The sequence below is a fragment of the Bactrocera neohumeralis genome, chromosome 4 (assembly GCF_024586455.1).
Source record: "Bactrocera neohumeralis isolate Rockhampton chromosome 4, APGP_CSIRO_Bneo_wtdbg2-racon-allhic-juicebox.fasta_v2, whole genome shotgun sequence".
In the NCBI taxonomy this organism is placed as follows: Eukaryota; Metazoa; Arthropoda; class Insecta; order Diptera; family Tephritidae; genus Bactrocera; species Bactrocera neohumeralis.
Genome location: NC_065921.1, coordinates 68,044,403 through 68,062,828, shown reverse-complemented (window position 1 = coordinate 68,062,828; position 18,426 = coordinate 68,044,403). Strand labels below are relative to the sequence as shown.

The following is an 18,426-nucleotide window of genomic DNA, read 5'->3' as shown; positions in this document are numbered from 1 at the left end:
TAAAACTCCTCATTTAGCTAACGGACTATCTGCTCTACGCGGCTGGATAAATAGTTTTCAACGTTTTTTACACATAGCTTACAGAAGAAAAAACCATGTTTGGAAAGCACGCGAAGCAGATGCGAAACAAGAAATTTCTCGGTAAAAAGTGGTAGTCCAAGATGCATTCAGCGAGCGTTTAGGTTTGATTGCTAATCGTCCAAGGCAAGGAAGTGGCAATACCAAAGATGGAAATGTCACAAGACCTGTTTTTTTTAGAAATTATGAAATATCCGCAGAGATTTTGGGTATAGACGCTGAACTAATTCGCAGAGTGTGCATCATTTTACAAGTACAAGTAAGCATTATCTAGTGTTTTTTCTGTTGATGCAGAGAAATTCAGCGAATATTGTTTAAATATAGCGGAAAATTATATTGCTCTATACAGCTGGTATCCGCTGCCACCCACACTTCATATAATTTTAATACTTGGCCACCAATTATCTCCCACATAGAATGTCCAATTGGGAAGAAGCCCGAAATAAACACTTAAGGCAATATCACAGTAGATTCGGCCAGAAGACTTCAAGAATCAACAATTTGTGTGACGTCAATCAAAAAAAAGATGCGTGGAGTCCCTACGCGCGGATGAAGTTATACTTCTTAGTGATATTCCAAGAAATGCATATCATTTTGTATGAAAGAAAATTAGAAAACTTAAATTCACATTTTATAAATTTATTATAATTTATTATCTCCCCGAGCATGCCTTTGCCAACAAGTCGTCTTTTCGCGACGATGGCAAAAGCTAAAAATCATAAATTGCACAACTTTCTGGTGCTTTCGCAAAATCTGCGTCGATATGTATTCACGATCATACGTATACATACATACATATTTCATGTTTGTAGGCGAAGCTGCTACAGCGGCAAGTCGATGACAATCGGCGGCCATTATTACTTATGCCATAGAAATCATTGCTACGAATACGGAAATGACAACGAAATAATGCATACATCATTAATTTCTTTGAAGAAATGAATGATCCTCAGAAGTATAGCAGAATCGTTTTATTTGTAGCGAACGATTTTCGAAGAAACATCATTTCTAATATACCACAAGACAAAATTAGAAATGAACTTCTTAAACCTCACGCTGTCAGATAAAACGATATACCTCGTCATCGCGGGTCGATTTCCAAAAAATGTAAATGAAGACTAACTACAGAAATAATCCTGTGAAGTATAGCCTCAATTTTTCAACGGCCAACGCAGGGTATTTCAATAAAAGGGCACATAAAATAGTTGAGAATTCGCAGAAATGAAAGACAAAGGAAAGAAAAAGGAGTATAACTTCAATAATGAACATACAAACATGCATATGCGCAGCAGTGGCAAGGAAAGAGGTAACAATCAGCGATCCATTGAATATTTATTTCATGCGTCACCAAACCATAATTAGGACAACGCAATTCAAGTGTCAATGGTGGTGTTGGTGGTAAGCGCTTCAAAAGTGACGACGAGCACGTAGATTCGAATCCCAACAGAATTTATTTTAAATTGAATATGTTGTCACCAACCAAAAATTGAAGCATTGTTCTACAAAAACAACAACAGCATAAGCATGACAACATTGTGTTGTTGGTAGAAAAGCCGAGCTGTGCCGAAAGAAAGAACAACGTCACCGCTTCGCTTGCTGTTCGAACATCTTCGCAGACAAGGTTGCGTAGATTCATATTGAGCAAGGTTGCGCAACCTGAATCTATCGCAACCTTTTCCGAACTCGTATAAGAAGTGTAACTTCAAAAAGTCTTAAACTGTTTTCCGAGGCTATACGACTTCTTAAATCTCAGAAAAGATCGTACGAGACGCATAATGTGATCGGCCATATTGGATTAGCCATTTTGAGTTGGAATTAATATCAAATTCTTACTCAGTGACACCGAAAATATGAGAGACATCATTTCATAATCATGCAAGAATTATTTTTTCATTTATTGCCAAGTTGTTATGATCTGGTTACAATATGCGACGGTTCTTGACCAACAAGTTGCTTCTTGGGGATAAAATTGTACAGCCTGATAATGAAATATTAATTGCATTTTCTTAAATACTCAAACGAAATTGAACATATTGAACATTGTTTCCTTATTCTTATCTCTTTTTTTAAAACTTTATATAACATCTCACCTCACATGTTGAGCGCCCGAAAGTATGCCATATTTAGAAAAAAAATAATTATGGCAAATAAAAACAATAACCAGAGAGAGCGAAGATATGCACAGAAAATAGCTAAAAACAGTTATCTAAATTCCGCACATTTAACATACTTCTAGGCGCATTCAATGCTCACATTTATACTTTACGCCCAACTACCAGCTTCCAAGTACGCCGTATTCCGTTTTTTACACGCTGTTTGCATGAAGTACATGAAGTAGCCCAGTTTTTGTGCGAGCGCAGTATTATGTCTAAAAATATGACATGATGTTGCAAAAAATGTGCGAAAAAAATTAAAATAGAAAAAAAAAACCAAATAACACCACCAATTTTTCCGTCGTGCCGTTAAGCTTTCAACGTGTGGCTTTAATATTTTTTCGGCTGTGCTTTTTGCTACCACACCGCAATGTGCAATTTTGTTGCACTTTCTACTGGAGCGAACACGCGGGTGGTATTGCCTAACTGTAGGCGCTGGGCGGGTTCGGTTAATCGCAATCCAATTTTCGTTGCTGCACGTGACATCAATAGAGCGTGGTGTATGCAAATGCAGCAATATCAAAAAATGCGGCCTTAAACGCAAATAAAGTGCGCCTAAAAGGAGGCAAAAAAGTGTTAAATCAAATGCAAGTCGTGATAAATGAACGCCTGTTTGACACGGTGTTATATCGAATTTGCGAGTGAAGTCACATTTTTCAGCGCAGCAAATAAAAGTGTTGAGTGCCATAATAGGCGCTGAAGTGTGTGCTAAAAGAAGCTGTCGACAAAAGTGCATTAACTGGCGTTTTTGTGCGCGCCGCAACGATAATTCCACGAAAATGAAATAATTGCTAGACAAAAAGTGACATGTCATCCCATGAAGAGCAGTTTTTCATGCGTTATTGAAGTGCCGTTAAACCCTGCCGTGCGAATTTAACAATAAAGTGTGATAAAATTGACCACACAGTAACCGAAATTGAACAATACATGAAAGTGTTTCGCATTTAACGGCATTTTCGCGATTAAGCGTCGGATTGTAATTAGTTTGTAACGTGAAAAGCAAACAAGAAAAAACGCTAACATCGGCTGCAGCGTAGCTTTAATTCAGAGGGGCATTTCTTATAGCAACTATGGGTCAGGTAATTTGAAAAGTTCCCAGTCTACATTAGTTAAACTAATGCTTAGGAAATATTAGTTTTTATTTATTCAACATAGTTCCCTTCAAGGGTCATACACTGATTATATCGACCTTCCAACTTTTCGATACCATTTTTGTGGTAAAATTTCTGCTTTACTTCAAAATAAGCCTCACTGTCGGCGATCGCCACTTCGTTCGACGAAAATTTCTTCTAAGCGAACATTCTTTTGAGATCTGAGCACAGGAAATTGTCACTGGGGCACAATTTTTTGGAATACGGTGAATGCGGAAGTAATTCGGAATTCGTTTCATAGTTTCGTAGCCATCGTTTTCAGTGACTTGTGACACGGTGCATTGTCTTGGTAAAACAGCACCTTCTTTTTCTTCAAAGGCGGCCGTTTTGGCGATTTCGTCCTTCAAACGATTCAATTACGCAATGTAATTGTCGCTATTGATTGTCATTTCTTTTTCAAGGCAGGCCAAAAATACAAACGCCATGACCTTGCCAACCGACTGTTTAGTTTTCCCACGCTTTGAAGTGGATTCATCGTGTGCAGTCCACTATCGTGTGACTGTCGATTGAACTTCAAATTGAAATGATAAGACAATCTTTCACCCGTTGTCTCATATCAATGCAAAATCTAGTTTATCACGTTTGAAGAACTCCAAACACGGCTATGAATCATCCACTCGTCTACATTTTTGGTCAAAAGTGAGCTCGCGAGGCACCCACTTTGCACAGAGCTTTATCATATCCAAATATTTGTGAATGATGTAAATTACACGTTCAGTTGATATCTCTAACAACTTCACTTTATGGTCATCCAAAATTGTTTTGTGGACTTTTTTGATGTTTTTGTTGTTAATAATCTCTTTTGGTCGTCCACAGCGTTCACCGTCTTTTGTGCTCATTTCACCACCTCTGAACTTAGCACACCCACCCTTGATAGTTCGCTTTCCTGGGGCAGTGTCAGGAAACTCGTCGTCAAGTCAAGTTTCCGCTTCAAGTACATTTTTTCCTTTCAAAAAGCTATATTTTATCTACAAGCTATATTTTTTCACAATTGCAAAAGTTCCTTCACTCAAAATGATATAGATCAAAATGATATAAAGGTAGCCCTAACCTAAATTTATATGGATTTAATTCCAATCTTTTGGTAGATTTTGATCGGTCACCTTAATAATCCTTGATCGGGTATTCCTAAAGTGGTCATATTAATAAATTAATAATTAGTTCGCTGAATGTAGCATTGTCTTGGGCAATGTGTTAGGTTATACTAGCCGGATGTTACGCCATAAACGGACCTACTGACCCCTAGTAATGTCGGTTCAGTTTAATTTGAGCTGAAATATTCGTCAAACCAGATGACAAAGCTTTTTGCTAACTTTTTTTGATATCTAATCATGATAATCTTCGTCAAGTTCATTTAACTGCGAGGATCCTTGATTTCTAAGACGAGTTCTAGATAAGTTGAATAATAAGTTCTAGATAAAGATGAATAGAAACATGGGAGTTTACCAGCGTCTCTCTAATGCCTCTCTCCGTGTACTCTCTGCATGTATTGTCATTTCTATTATCATAATTTGACATTAGTTTTCGCCTAGCATGTGATGCCAGTAAGTTGTGAACTTTCATTAGACTAGTAACCGTACTGAAGTGCTTTCGAGATCGTGTCAGTAAAAAGTATACGTGTTTTTCTTCAGGGCTCTTGCTCATGATCTGGTCGCTCCTTAAGGAATTCCATTTTACTCTTATTTGTGTGGCGGCATTTGTAGTATGGTTTTTACCTGAATTGGTTCGGTAGCCAGATGGTATTTTTGGGCAATTTCGACAGCAATTTCGTTTCCTTGAGTTCCTTTGCGGCCTAGAACCCAGTATATCCAGTTCTTTACTGGCATCCTCGACATCTACTGTCTCCCTGCTTCTATAGAAATTTTCTGACGTAATACAATGTGATACGAGTATAATCGCCTTCATTGCAGCCTGGCTAACCGATGTATACGTTGATATTTTTCTGGGGCAATAATCGGTGTTGAGTTTTGTGAAGATATTTTGTTAAATAAAAAGTTTTCCTTACAAAGTCTTGATTTTGATCGATTAGTTTCAATGATATATTATTTATATATTTACTTTTTCTAATTTGGAGGGCTTGACAAATGCGCAGTTTCGTGATGAGAAAAGAATTTTTGAGATTGATATCTCATAAGCCTAAGAGTATAGTTCACTTATATAGAGATGGAGTTCACTAAATACATTAATCACTTCATGCTGATACTTTAAATACGTACATACTTTACTGTGTCACCGATGTTTTCTTCAGAGTCTTTCACTAAATACTTCCTTAATATACTAATTATACTCTGTTATGGATGTACAGGGTCCGGCACTTGAAGTGTAACCAATTAAAAAAGCCATAAATTCGGTTTGGAAAATTATTTTTATTTTAAAGTACAAAATGTGTGAAAATAATCATAAATTCAGGACCAATTCACTTTTGCTCGATATGACCACCTTTCGCCTTAACTATGGCCTTGAGATGGCCAAAAAACGAACCGCAAGATGCCCGAATGTGATTTGCCGGTATTTTGGCCCACTCACGGACAATGGCTTTCTTCAGCATCTCGAGACTGGTGTATTTTTTACCTCGGACTTTGCTCTCCAAAATGACCTAGAGAGAATAATCCATTGGATTCTCATCTGGTGAATTCGAAAGCCATTGTGTGGTCGTAATGAAGTTCGGAACCTTGTTTTTCAGCCATTCTTGGTTCAGTCGCGCTTTGTGAGACGGTGCTGAGTCTTGTTGAAACGTCCATGGTTTGCGACCGAAATGTTTGTTCGTTCGTCAGAAAACACAATGTTCGGAATTTGACCGCTTTCAGCCAACCGAAGCAACTGCTTCGCTCTCTCAAGTCTTACTTGTTGCTGCTTCGGTGTGAGATCATGGACCTTTAGGAACTTGTAAGGCTTGACCTTGAGCTAATTTTCCAATGTGCGTCGGAATTTGCCGTCGGATATTTTCAGTGAAATGGCAACTCTTGATTCTCTTCATCCCAAATGCGGCAATTTTGGTTGTTCACATACCCATTGAGCCAAAAATGGCCCTCATTGCTGAACAAAACTTCGCTCGAAAACGTCTGATCTTCTTGGAAGTTGTCAGGAGCCCATAGAACGATGGGATGTCGCTTCTGAAGGTCGAACGGCTTCAGTTCTTGTAAAAAATTTATTTTGTCTTTCTATTTAAGATCTCGACGTAAAATGTCGTTCCATACGACAGTCCGAGTTGCTACGAAAGGTGCCGAATCGGCTCTACATGATCTGGACGTTGTCTCGAATGTTATCTAATAATGAATGCTGGGTCTCAAGATGACTGATTGTGTTGCGAATTATGCTGATCATAAGCTGAGCGAAGCGCGTAGAACACTTTCTTTACAGAACTAAAGTTGAAAGATTTGTAAACGTTAATCAGGCGTAAGTCTTTCTATAATGAAATGCCAAACAATACTGAACAAAAATAACATGACAGCTTGACAGGACTTACGCGCGATCTGTCAAAAAGGCTTTTGAAGAAAACACATCTACTTGGATCTCCCATTATAATTTTGAAAGTGCATTCTGTCTTACCTAAAGCAACTGATGAAGAATTTTCTAAATATTTTCAGCATATATTGTCATATACATATGTACAATGAAACTGTAGAGTAATTTATTATATTATTTATCAGAATGTGTCCACTATGAAAGGGGAAAAATTGCCTGAAAGTATGCATGTATTAACTATTTAAGCCTAAGAGAAGCCTAAAAGTAGGCTGTAGAATGCAATTTCGTAAAAATTATTTTAAAATTAAAATGAATATATAGTATTTATATAACGTCCAATTTTATCAACTAAATGGAGTGCTTTTCGTCTATGCTAAACATAGGAGCATACCTACACTAAAAGAAAATAATTTTCAAGTCAAGCTTCAGGCGCTGGAAATGCTTTTATTGCAGCACCGAGAACAATATATGAAATAAAATAATTGCTTTATTTAAATGGCAGAAGTTATTCAAATTTTATTTTCTCATTTATATATTTTCATGTTTTTCACAATTTCAAAATATTAAATTTTGCAAATCACTAAAACTATTTCATTTGCATACTTCAAAATACGGTATATATGTAGGAGTTGATTAACAAAACTTATATAGCTAAGCATCTCAATTAATGGCTGCACTTTATTTAAAGCTTTTGGAATTGTAAAACGTAGCATACTCTCAGGCGTTTCAAGATTTTGTTGTGTACAATTTTAAGCATAAGAACACAAAAAAAAAGAAAGAGAGTTGTAGGCACAAAAGAATATTTATTAAAAATTAGTATGATTTTAGGCGCAAATACATAAAGTGCTAGATTTTAATTATTTTTATTTTAGAATATTGCTTTTATGTTAATTGGAAAGCTCAGGGGCAAGTTAGACATAAACTGCAATGCGTTTAAAGGAACTAAGTGTAGGTAAGTATACTTTTAGGAGTTGAAAGTTATATGAGTTAATGTAAACCTGCTTTTCAGAGTGGAAATGAAAATAAGCTAAGCTGCATGGCAAGAATTAGCTGCAGGCATAGTTTATCGTACAGTTTATACTCACCACAGTGTATATATTTCTTTTTTGATTAGAAAGCTATAATAATATTTTATGAACTTATATTGCCCTACTATTTGCAGACCCTTCACTATGTAAGTAGTTCATTAAAAAGAATAAAAAAAAAATTATTAACAATTTCCGTTGAAAAAATTAAAAGTTTTTCAAGTCCGTAGCTTAAACAACTCATTTCATTTGCATACTTGCAGGCGCAAAACACTTAAATATTCAGGCTTTCTCTACCCAAAATGCCTGCCTCAAATGACAGTGGCAGCAGCATACGGTAAGTCAAATGTTATGAATTCTCATTTCACTTTTTACATATTTTTTGTTCCTGTTTTCGTTTTTTTCGATCTGCAGCCTTCAAGCAAAGTCATAAATTGTTAGTTAATTGCCCAGTGGAATAACGGCACTTCATTATTTAGCCATATTCACGGCACTGCCAGTCACATACATATATACACATATGTCTCCGGTCCAGTGTAACAAGCTTCGATAGCTGCTTTTGGTTTTTCACTGCTTCTTTCATGTTCGTGTGTTTCTTGTTTTTGCTGGCCTTTTGAAAAGTACTTATGTACGCATGTATGTGTAAGTATCGACCAATTTTTCATTGAGGCAAAGATATTGAGTGGACGACAATGAACGCAAAGCGCAGTTGAAGAGCGCTTCCTCCTGTTATGTTCTTTATGCTTTGTTTCGGCAGTAATGCTCAGGCATGAGAGCAAAGCAATGCATGAATAATGATTCAACTCACGCATACTTCTACATATAAGTGCTTAGGGAGTGGAAGACCAATAAGTGAGTGCAGTTAACAACACAATATACTTTTAAATGCATGTATTTTTGATTGGACGTTAATGGAAGAACATGCAGTGTTGGACATATAGCTAGAGCCATTGAGAAATAAATATCTCTTAACCTTTGGTTATCTTTACCGTGTTAAACAACTTTCACTCTATACCTTACCGATTATAAGACCACTTTCAGCCTCGGAATTGACCGAATTGTTTTCTTTCAAATGAAGATAGATTAACGTGAGCGAAACCGGTATTTCTTTGATGTACATTGTACTGTCTAAGAGAGCAAAGTAACTTGGGGCTATTTTGATATTAAGCTGTAATAGAGCTAAATAACTTTAGTTTCGTAAAAGCTATCGGCAAGGAGACGAGTTTTAAATCTTTGGGTTTGTTCGGAAAAGCTGTTTTATCGAATATGTTGGTAATAGTGGGAAATGCGTTCGGGTTCCAACTTCAGACAGATGCATCAAGTTTGACTATTTACTATATATATACATATGTGTGGTACCTGTAATGGGGTTTGTGCTAAGTGGATCGATTCACTTCACTAAAAGGAAGTGATAAAACTACTATTGTATATTTAAGTACAGTTAGCAGAATGAGCGAGCTCATGAATAACTAAGATGATGTATAAATATTTGTTTTAAAAATAGTTAGAGCGACCGTGTTTTGAATTTTGAAGTTTCTAATTCTTCTGGATGAATGACACTTGACCTATGTAAGAACTTTAGTCCTATCAGCCACTCCTCCCTCCTACTACAAACTCTGGAGGGACTGATGGACTGGTACATAAGGAGACACATTCCGAGGGAGCGCAACATGTTTATTCCGAAGGCAAGTCAGTGGATAGTGACCTATGTACATGCTATCGTGTTATGGCAAGATGAAGCCCTAAAGCTTAAGGAATTGACTGTTGGAGCCTTATTGATATAGAGGGAGCTTTCAATAACGTCCTACCGGAAGCAGTCGTAACTGCTGTGGACGGTTTTGTAATTAAATCAAACCTCAAATACCTCATTTTCAGTCTTCTGTGCGACAGAGTGCTTGAAGCAAAGTGGGGAAACGCACGAGCACGACGAAATGTGAGTAGGGAACCGCACAAGGTGCAGTTCTCTCTCCTCTTCTATGGATCCTGGTCGTTAACGATCTGCCCAAAAACTTAATGATCGTGGCTGCAGGGTCATTCCTATGCAGAAGATGTAGCGCTTATGGTCAAAAGAAAGTTCCTGAGTACCGTGTACGAGTTGACGCAGGTGTATCTCAGCGTCGTTACAAACTGGGCGGCCGGCAGTGATCTCGCCATCAACCCAAGTAAAACCGAGATGGTTTTATTCACTGGAAGATATAAGATCTCGGTGGCACCGCTGCCGCAAATGGGAGTCATCCGTCTGCAACCAGTGAAACTCTAGGGCTCATCTTCGAAAGGAAGTCTTCATCGAAGCCGAATATCGAAGATAGAGAAAAAAGGCATCGATTGCTTTATACCGTGGTAGAGAAGCCATTAGGAAGAGATGGGGTCTCTCACCGAAAGTGGTCCCCTGGCTCTATGACACCATAGTCAAGCTCATTAGGTTCTACGGAGTCTTTATGTGGTGGGGGGGGGTCTAGAAAAGACCACACTTGCAAAGAATCTTGAGAGTGGCACTCATCAGCATGTGTGGTGCACTAAGGTCCACTTCAACCATGAGTTCGCCGGAAGTTACATATATGGCTATGAAAATGGCTTTTTAAAAGAATGTGTAACATTTCGATATTCACACACACTTTGAGTTCATACCGGATCACTTAGATCATGGAGTCGCTAAACCGAACTCTGTCGGTTCCTTTTCTACCCATATACCGACGAGGGAGCTATGGGTGGGAAGGTTCGGGGAGAGGTTTGCTGTCAGGAGCTCTCTATCAACTGCAACTTCAGACGTCCTGACTATTGCAGTGTTTTTCAAGCCGACGTTGCAGCCATTAAGGTAGCAGTAGAAGTACTGCTCCGGAGTGCACCCTCCTTCAGAGAAGTGACCGACCACTCATTTACAGTGCGTTCATGGTTTGTCGAGGAGTGCCTACCCTATCAATAGCATCGAGTGTCTTTATGATAAGACTGGTATGAGTGCCAGGCCACAGCAGAATCGCGGGAAATTGTAAAGCTGATAACCTAGCAAGGAAAGGCACCCTAGAGCCGCTTTTGGCTCAAAATTGATAGCAAGAGATCTAGTAATCTCTTTGCTCTCAGTAAGGCTAGCCTCTCCCTAGTTATCTTAACAGGTCATTGCCCCTAGAAGCGATATGGAAGAAGATGAGGTGGAAATAACTCAAACTAACACTTGCGAGGATGGAGTCATGTGTAGAAGTTCACGCAAAGGAGGAAAGTTCTCTGATCGCCATTCACTTGGGAGTGGCCAGCAACGATTCTTTTACACATAGCTCAAGCAGCTCACTACTTCTGGTCTTTGACCAAGTATCCTCTGGGTAGCCTAAGAACATCCGTTCGAAGGCGAGCTAATGTGAGAAGGCGAAACATTCCCTACATAGGGTTGTGCGCTGGGCTTGGGACCCGCCACGTAAAAAACAATACCAATGAAAAAAAAATAAAGATTAAAGCCCACCGTCAACAAACTGATTGGACCTTATCAGTGTGGCTTCAGACCTGGAAAATCAACAACCGACCAGATATTCACCATGCGCCAAATCTTGGAAAAGACCCGTGAAAGAAGAATGGACACACACCACCTCTTCGTCCATTTCAAAGCTGCTTTCGACAGCACGAAAAGGAGCTGCCTTTATGCCGCGATGTCTGAATTTGGTATCCCCGCAAAAGTAATACGGCTGTGTAAACTGACGTTGAACAACACGAAAAGCTCCGTCAGGATCGGGAAGGACCTCTCCGAGCCGTTCGATACTAAACGAAGTTTCAGACAAGGCGACTTATCGTGCGACTTCTTCAACCTGCTTCTGGAGAAAATAGTTCGAGCTGCAGAACTAAATAGAGAAGATACCATCTTCTATAAGAGTGTACAGCTGCTGGCGTATGCCGACGATATTGATATCATCGGCCTCAACACCCGCGCCGTTAGTTCTGCTTTCTCTAGGCTGGACAAGGAAGCACAGAAAATGGGTCTGGTAGTGAACGAGGGCAAAACGAAATATCTCCTGTCATTAAACAAACAGTCGTCGCACTCGCGACTTGGCTCTCACGTCACTGTTGACAGTCATAACTTTGAAGTTGTAGATAATTTCGTCTATTTAGGAACCAGCATTAACACCACCAACAATGTCAGCCTGGAAATCCAACGCAGGATTGCTCTTGCCAACAGGTGCTACTTCGGACTGAGTAGGCAATTGAAAAGTAAAGTCCTCTCTCGACGAACAAAAGCTAAACTCTATAAGTCGCTCATAATTCCCGTCCTGCTACATGGTGCAGAGGCTTGGGCGATGACAGCAACCGATGAGTCGACGTTACGAGTTTTCGAGAGAAAAATTCTGCGAAAGATTTATGGTCCTTTGCGCATTGGCCACGGCGAATATCGCATCCGATGGAACGATGAGCTGTACGAGATATACGACGACATCGACATAGTTCAGCGAATTAAAAGACAGCGGCTACGCTGGCTAGGTCATGTTGTCCGGATGGATGAAAACACTCCAGCTCTGAAAGTATTCGACGCAGTACCCGCCGGGGGAAGCAGAGGAAGAGGAAGACCTCCACTCCGTTGGAAAGACCAAGTGGAGAAGGACCTGGCTTCGCTTGGAATATCCAATTGGCGCCACGCAGCGAAAAGAAGAAACGACTGGCGTGCTGTTGTAAACTCGGCTATAATCGCGTAAGCGGTGTCTACGCCAATTAAGAAGAAGAAGAAACTGTGCTTCTTGACTATCCCGCGTTTGGGAGGTCAAGACCTAAACACTTGGAAGCGTATACCGCTTTGCTAAAGTTAGATCGCTCTGATTAGCCATAGATGTCTCTCTTTCCTACAACATGTACGTGTGTAAAAGAAAATCTTTATTTGTGTTCTATTCTTGAAAATAATGAGTTTAAGTTCATAACAATCTTCGGATAGCTCGGTAGTCAGTACTACAGAAGAGACTAATACATATACTCCCGCGGTTATCCTTACTATTATTTCCGGTAGTTAAGAATTTTATTTTTTTTAACGTCTGGAAGACTTAGAACCTTTTGGAGAGAGCATCACCCATTTATTTATACCAAGATTGATATTCCTATTTATATGACCACCGCTGTATTTGCAATTGTACCTAGTTGTACTTATTCCATAGAGATTTTTCGATTGTTTCTCGCTGCCATTTTCATGCCATCAAAATGCGGTAAATTATAAGGTTCACATGCTGATGGCCACAAGCATGTAAGCGTGTATGTGTGTTGATGTATTGAATAGGAGCAGCAAGAGTAAAGGTATGAATAGCATATTTTATAGGCACATTCGCAAATCTGCGCATAGAATTAATGATGTTGAATGCTTTTTTATTGTCCTGAAGCAGAGCTCCGCATTATGAGCTTTTGGCACATGTCGAAGAGTCTATTATATAGACACAAACACAAATAAAGGCACTATTTGGCACCCCTATTCGATTTTCTGCTGAACTCTTATCTCCTTACAAACACATGCCGGCTGTTGTTCTTCCAGATATTTGCCGTTGTATTGCTGCTGTTGTTGTAGCTCAATACACGTTTCCACCGTGATCATATTTGTTTTGTAAAACACATACTTTTAGGCGCATGGCTTTGAGATAAATTTCAGATAATTGATTGATTTTACATCAGCACATCGACTTTGCTATAATAAATTGTGTGTGAGTCAAAATTTCACTTATTGACAATAAATTTTGGTTGACTTGTATTGTGGAATGGGAGTAACTGGGTGGGTGAGGAGTCCAACCTTAACTTACTTTATCTTACCTTCCTTTAAGAGCAAGTTACTGTTACCTAAAGGAAAGAAGATTGCTTAATTTTTATTACTTTAATTTTTGGGGAAAATTGTGAGAGTCTAAAACGGCTCATTACTATGCCAGAGGAAAGCTTAGGAACGATAACCAAGAAATGTTTAATATAACGAATTTGACTTTGTATTATCCGTTGAGTTGAGTTGACTTGACTGGACTTGACTTGACTTCACTTGACTTCGCTTGAGTTGATTTGGCTTGAATTCACTTGAGTTGACTTGTCTTGATTTGAGTTGAGTTGAGTTGAGTTGAGTTGAGTTGAGTTGAGTTGAGTTGAGTTGAGTTGAGTTGAGTTGAGTTGAGTTGAGTTGAGTTGAGTTGAGTTGAGTTGAGTTGAGTTGAGTTGAGTTGTGTTGTGTTGAGTTGAGTTCAGTTGAGTTGACTTCACTTGATTTGACTTAAGTTGAGTTGAGTTGAGTTGAGTTCTGCTTCTGATATAGTTGATTTCAGATCAAATGATGAGAGAGCCTGGCAGTGTGGAGTCAGCCACTGATTGTCTTAGAACTCAATAACTCCACTGCTTGATGAAAAGTATAACGAACCTATAGATCTCTATATCTTATCACGACAAAGAGGTTTAGTGAATTTCGAGAGTATTTATGGTTACAATTGGTAAATATAGTTTAGTTCCTTTTCAGTTTCACTTAGACTAAACAGCCTCATTTCTCATCTTTTCTATACTTCTTGATCTATAAGCGAAAGACAGTGGCTCTAGATCTACTTATATCTTCGACAAAACATTTCAATTATAATCAGTGGGGGTTCTATAAATGTAGCAGTGCCATATCGGATCGACCTTCCACTGAACAGATTGATGAGCACTTAGGAAAAGGAGATCGGTGGGATGTGAATATATTCCTTTAATTACTGTTCGTAATGAGGCGGTCGAAATTATGCATTTTCGTAAGGAACTACTTTTAAAGGAGCGAAATAGCTCACAATCTTGGAAGAACGTTTTAGAAGCTTCGAGAAATGGGTAAACAAGCAATTTTTTAGGCTCCAGTGAAATATTTATATCAATTATTAGGAAATATATATTAGGATGTTACATGTGCTAGGAACTCACTTGGAGAGCAAAATTAGTCCGTGTTTCTTTCGATTCCTTCTCCATTTGTCTGTTTTATAAGCTCGGTTTGATAGCAGCGATATTAGTTACGCTCGGTTGGATGAAATATAATTACCAAAGCTACAGTTTTATATTAAAATGCTACCACGTAACCGCTGTAGATTTAATATTTGAACAGTGAAAAAATGAAAGACAACAAAGGAATACGGAGAACATGATAACTGAAATGAGTTGGAACGCATGTAAAACTTTGCTCAAAGATAAGAGAAAGTGCAACAAATGTGAGAGGGCTAAAGTACTAACTTAAGAGGTAAGAGGAGAAAAGCGTGAGAACGTAAATGGCAAGCTGAGCGGAAGAGAAGAGTTTTTTCAGACGGACCACGACCATTGTGGTACAGGAAGACGAAGTTGTGCGGAAGGATAAGGAGTCGGCTGCTGAGACATGTGAATGGAACGTCTGACAACGCAACGGACAGGTGGTCGTGGCCGAGTGACAAACAAGCAGCGAGATAGCGCCAGAAACTCTCACACTTATGGGACACAAAAGAGACAGCTCGCAAGCGGAGTGTGAAGAACTCAACAGAAAGAGCCGCAGAAACTTTAGTTTCACTATTTTTCTGCAAAGACACACGTAGATAATGCGCCGCTGAATGACATGTCAAGCGATAAATGCACGGAAATGCAAATGCGCAAGAACGCGCAAGTCAAATGATAAAACTTCGAGGAAGACACTCCAAAAAATATGATAAAATTAAATTAAAAGAATAGAGAACAGAAGAGAACTGCATTTAAACGCACAAAAGCTCCATATAGCGCGCCACAAAAGTATGCACCACACATGTGGTTGTCGCATGAAGATGATGGGCCTTAAAGGCAATCAGCAGGCAGCTTGTAGCGTGACTTGACGAGCAGCAGCAGCGGCAGCAGTCGTATTTGCATGACAAATACCGGCACGTCACGAGCGGAGAACCAAAGATAAGAAACGAAGGAAGCAAAAAGAAGGTAAACATTTTTGTGACGCATTCAAAGGAAACGCTCACGCGGAAAAACTGTGAGATGCAACAGAAATTTCAAACTTCGCATTTATTCTGTGGTCGCATGCCATGGCGTACTGAAAACGCATAGCTTTGCCTTAATTTAATATGTGAATTGTATGTGGATATAGACATGTGTGGACACGCTTGGCTACGTACCTTAGCCAAGATGTGGCATATTCGGCATGTCTTAGCGACTCGTTTTAATAACGGAAATAAAATTAGAATGGTTTGATATTTAAGATTTGTCCGCAGGCCATAGTATTAAACCGACCGTCAGAAATGGCTGACCCGTTAAAACCTTGACAGGGTTCAGATTACGTCCCTCCCGTTGTTGTTTAGTTGGCGTGGTAGGTATAAGATGAGATAACTCCTTCTTTGTGCTGGTCGGCTCTGAATGTATAGCCTCATAACGCTGTGCTTCAATCCTCGCCTTGGCCTCGTTACTAAGACATCCTTCTGACCATTAAAGGAAATTACCTTTCGGGAGACGGATAGCGTTTCCCTATTTGTATGGAAAAGAAACGTTGACGAAAAGGTAACGAAGGGAAGTGAAGGAATCTAGCTGCCGAAAAATAGCAATGCTGATATCCCTGTAGTAATTTTTTCATCAGGCCACTCTACGAGTAATAAAATGGGTGAATCCGGTGGAAACTCGTCGGCAGCCGATGAGAACCTTCATACACTTCGGAATCACCAGCACTGGCATAGGAAACTCTGCTAGACTCATAAAAGGCTACAGGAGGCAGAAGCAAGACAGCGAAGCTGAAGGCAGACCGCCGCTTGGCTGCCAAAATCGTGGTACGCTACGGTGGTAAGCATGCTTGTCAGGTGTCTGAGCAGCACTCTAATACATCGAGTGAGCCAAAAGGATGTGGAGCGAGAGCGAAGACGTTAGGGACGGCAAGACCGGACGTAATTGAAGCTAAATGAGCGGTTAAGCGACAGAGGTCGCATGAAGGAGAGCCTCCCTTGGGATAGATGGCAGCATGCGATCGAGCACGCCCAGCCGGCCGCAACAAGGAGGATTGTGCCATCTAACGAGAGGAATGGAAGTGAGTGGCCGGGGCTTCTCCACAGTCTTCCTAAAGGTGGTCAGAGGAAACCCTGAGAGTGCCGGATGGCACCATTCATAAGCTCATTAGATTGATTGATTGAGGAAATCCTCAGATACTGCAACCCGTCACTACGCACGCATGACTGGAGGGTAACAAAACTGGAGAGAATCGAGGAAACCTTTTTATTGAAACCAAATGTCTCTGAGATCGCCAGCTTATTTTACAGGCATCGAATAATCAGTTATCATGACGAGATAACGATCGCCATTGATAGTTACGTTCCCACCGGCATCATTTTTGAAAAAATCTGGACCAATGATTCCACCGGCCTACAAACCACACCAACCCGTTGTCTTTTCTGGATGAAATGGTAGTTCTTAAATCTCTCCAGTTGCCCTTCGTCAATTGCCATCCATCGAGCCAGAAATGTGCCTCATCGCTGAACAAAATTTGGCTCGAGATGTCGGATCTTCTTGGAACTTTTCTAGAGCCCATAGAACGAAGCGACTTCGCTTGGAAATGTCGAGCGGCTCCGGTTCTTGCTCAAGCTGTATTTTGTAGGCTCTGAAACACATTCTTTACAGAATGTGAAATTTAGTAATAAAGTTGAATGACTTGTAAACTTTATTCAGGCGTAAGTCTTTAATAATGAAATGCCAAACAATACTGAACAGAAATAACATGACAGCTTGACAAGTCACGTGATCTGTTAAACAAAAAAAGCTGTTGAAAAAAGTATTTAGGATCACCCGTCAAAAGTAGAGGACAGAGAAAGGTCTGGTTGAAAGACAATCTTTTTTTTTTTTTGGAGATTTGAAGCTATTTAGTTTGACTATTTTGTAGCTTGGATTTATTTTATAATCGTTAAGGAGCTGCAATTACTGTCTTTTAAGCTCATGTGCTACCGTTAACGTAGGGACAGTCCATATTTAGTATTTCCAACGCCGAGAAGATCTGTTCTGCCGACTTTTCTAATGCAGACAGAGATGTTTGTAGTTGTTTATAGTATTATCATTCAAGTCTGTCGTTTGAACACAGATAGTATATGTACATCTATCCTTGAAAAGACTCCATATGAAGTATCTGTGTTCTGTTGTCATGAGAGATGCTGCTAAATGCGATCTGCGCAGCATATTCTTGTTCTTTGTTATTGTAAGGTGCATTCGGATCTTTTCAGATGGCGTCTTTTCAAAAATAGCGTCTCACTTGTCTTCTGTTTTCTTGAGAAGCGGTTTTCTGATTTGTTTTTCTTTTGATTAATATGATTGGGGGCTCCAGGTTTTATTAAAATTACATAATCGTATTGGCAATCTGAAATCTTCATTTATGGAGCATGACTCCGGGGAGTTCTCCAAAGAATCATAAAACAAAATTCAATAGAAGTAAAAATCTTTCTACTGAGAAAAGTGTTATGCAATACTAGTAAAACAAAATTCTTCTAAAATCTTTTTGGCGCACTAAAATGTCAATCTTCCTGTCTTTCAACCGAATCACACAAAATTAAAACGAAAAGCACAATTGTAAAACAACTTAAGCAAAAGTACAAAATAATACCATATAAACAACAACAACAACAACAATTTCGAATAAAC

General features: G+C 39.4%; 1 long non-coding RNA gene and 1 pseudogene across 4 annotated transcripts in view; one reads left to right on the top strand and one right to left on the bottom strand.

Moving 5' to 3' along the window:
• Positions 1-18,426, top strand: part of LOC126757064 (uncharacterized) — a 238,134-nt gene that overhangs the window by 78,647 nt on the left and 141,061 nt on the right. For all 4 annotated transcript variants that reach the window (XR_007666679.1, XR_007666680.1, XR_007666678.1 and 1 more), the window contains exon 2: positions 8,136-8,209. This is a non-coding gene — a long non-coding RNA (uncharacterized LOC126757064). The remainder of the gene's footprint in view (positions 1-8,135; positions 8,210-18,426) is intronic.
• Positions 1,039-1,231, bottom strand: LOC126757751 (small nucleolar RNA U3; annotated as a pseudogene).